The following is a 2,782-nucleotide window of genomic DNA, read 5'->3' as shown; positions in this document are numbered from 1 at the left end:
GGAGAATGGCGTAAACCCGGGAGGCGGAGCTTGCAGTGAGCTGAGATCTGGCCACTGCACTCCAGTCCGGGCGACAGAGCGAGACTCCGCCTCAAAAAAAAAAAAAAGTTTAAAAATTAGCTGGGCATGGTGGCACATACCTACAGTCCCAGCTACTCAGGGGCTGAGGCAGGAGGATCCCTTGAGCCTGGCAGATCGAGGCTGCAGTGCGCTATGATTGTACCTCTACACTGCAGCCCTGATGAAGTGAGACCCTGTCTCAAAAAAAGAAAAGAAAAGACCCGGTGAGATCTGAAATGAAGCTGTTAGAACTACTAAGTAACTTTGCGATATACACGATCAGTGTAGAAAAATAAGTTGTATCTATATTTCCAGGAAACACTCAGAAATTGTTTTTTGGTTTGTTTTTTGTTTCTTTTGAGACAGAGTCTTGCTCTGTTGCCCAGGTCGGAGTGCAGTGGCAGATCTCGGCTCACTGCAACCTCCACCTCCCAGATTGAAGCAGTTCTCCTGCCTTGGCCTCCTGAGTAGCTGGGATTACAGGTGCCTGCCATTGTACCCTGCTAATTTTTGTATTTTTAGTAGAGACGGGGTTTCACCATGTTGGCCAGGCTGGTCTCGAACTCCTGACCTCATGATCCACCCGCCTCAGCCTCCCAAAGTGCTGGGATTATAGGCATGAGCCACCATACCCGGCCTGAATTTTTTTTTTTTAAGTAGCACCTAAATGTTTTAAACATTAGGGATACATCTGACAAAAGATGGGCAACAAAATACGTAAATAAATGGAGAGAGATACTATTTGTATCTCTGGGGTCTGAAGACTCCATATTATCAAGTTACCTGTTTTACCTAAAATGATCTGTAAATGCAGGACACATGCAAAAACCTGAACCTCCATCTGTACCTCACAGCATAGACAAAAACTAACTTATTCTGTGGTTCATAGCCGTAAATATAAAGCCTAAAACTATACATCTAGAAAACAGTGTAGAAGAACATCTGCACGTCCTTTGGGCAAGGATTTTTTTATGTGACACTAAGAGCATGACGTATAAAGAAATTGATATATTGGACTTCAGTGAAATTAAGTGTTTTGCTGTTGAAAAGACACTGTTAGACAGGCACAATGGCATACACTTTAGTCCCAGTGACCCAGGAGACTGAGGCTGGAGGATCTCTTGAGCCCTGGAGTTCAAGGCTAGCCTGGGCAACATAGAAAAACTCTGTCTCAAAAAAAAAAGAAAAAGAAAAGACACTAGTAAAACAACGGAAAATGACAGACTAGAGAAAATAATTTGCAAATGACATCTGATCAAGAACTTGTATTCGGAAAACAGTACTCTACAAACTGCCTAGGAACTCAGTTTTTAAAAATGGATCAAACACTTGAACACTTTACCAAAGAATACATACAGATGGTAATAAACACATGAAAGATGTTCAACATCATTAGTTGTTAGGGAAACACAAATTAAAACACAACGAGGTGCCACTGAACACCTACTAGAATGGCCAGAAATTGAGTTGGACCATCTGTGCATTGGTGAGCACGTGGGGCCACTGGCACGTACCCTGCTGTGGGAAGGGGGTGTGGCACACCACTGTGCAAAAGGTGTTCTTAAGAAGCTGGATGCACACCTGCCATAGTACCCAGTCATTTCTCTCTAGGCATGTGCCCCAGAGAGATGAAGACCTACGGCCATGCCAGGACCCATACACAAAGTTCACAGCAGCTGGATTTTTAATCACCAAAAACAAAACAACCCAGTGTCCATGAGCAGGTGAATGGATAAGCAAGTCGCATTGCGTTCGTACAATGGAACATGACTCAGCAATACAGGGAGCAAGCTGTTGACATGCAACAGCACAGGTGGCTCTCCAGTGAGTCACACTGTGTGCATTCATGTGAAGTATGAAGTTCCAGAGCACGTGAGCAGCCAGTGTGACTGGAGGGCTGCGGCACAAGGCGGCTCTGGGGACTGACGGGTCTGTTTGTCATCTCGATTGTGCTGATGGTTTTATGGGTATGTGCACATCAGACTTGTCAAGTCACACACTTCAAATATGTGCACCTTATTGTATGTCAGTCACACTGCAAAACACAATAGTTGTGGGAGGAGAAGATTGGCATAAACTTCTAAACCATGGGTGTCCAATCTGTTGGCTTCCCTGGGCCACATTGGAAGAAGATTTGTCTTGGGCCACACATAAAATTCACTAACACTAGTGATAGCTGATGAGCTGAAAAAAAAAATCACAAAAACACTCATAATGTTTTAAAAAGTTTACGAATACGTGTTGGGCTGCATTCAGAGCTGTCCTGGGCCGCATGCAGTCCATGGGTTACTGGTCGGACAAGCCTGTTTTAGACTAAAACTTAGTAATGTGTGTGTAAATTTTTTAATGTGAGACCTTTTTTTTTTTTTTTTTTTTTTGCGACAGAGTCTTCCTCTGTCCTCCTAACTGCGGTGCAGTGTCGCAGTCACGGCTCACTGCAACCTTGACCTCCTGGACTCAAGCAGGGCTTCCACCTCAGCCTCCTGAAGTGCTCAGATTATAGGTGTGAGCCACTACTGCTGACCCCAGAACTTTCGATTTTACAGATTCCAGAATCTGCCATATGAAAGTAATGAAGTTATTTAACAAAGATATATGTGCAAAGCTGTGAATTACAGATTATAATGAAAAAAATGGAAAATCCCACTGGTTTAGGACAAATGCCGTTTATGTTGGAACGTACAACCAATTCTTGTGTAGGATCCTTTTTTTTTTTTTTTTT

Source organism: Rhinopithecus bieti, unplaced genomic scaffold, assembly GCF_001698545.2.
Source record: "Rhinopithecus bieti isolate Rb0 unplaced genomic scaffold, ASM169854v2 scaffold_17174, whole genome shotgun sequence".
NCBI lineage: Eukaryota > Metazoa > Chordata > Mammalia > Primates > Cercopithecidae > Rhinopithecus > Rhinopithecus bieti.
The sequence above is the reverse complement of the archived record's forward strand: the minus strand, read 5'-3'. Positions refer to the sequence as shown.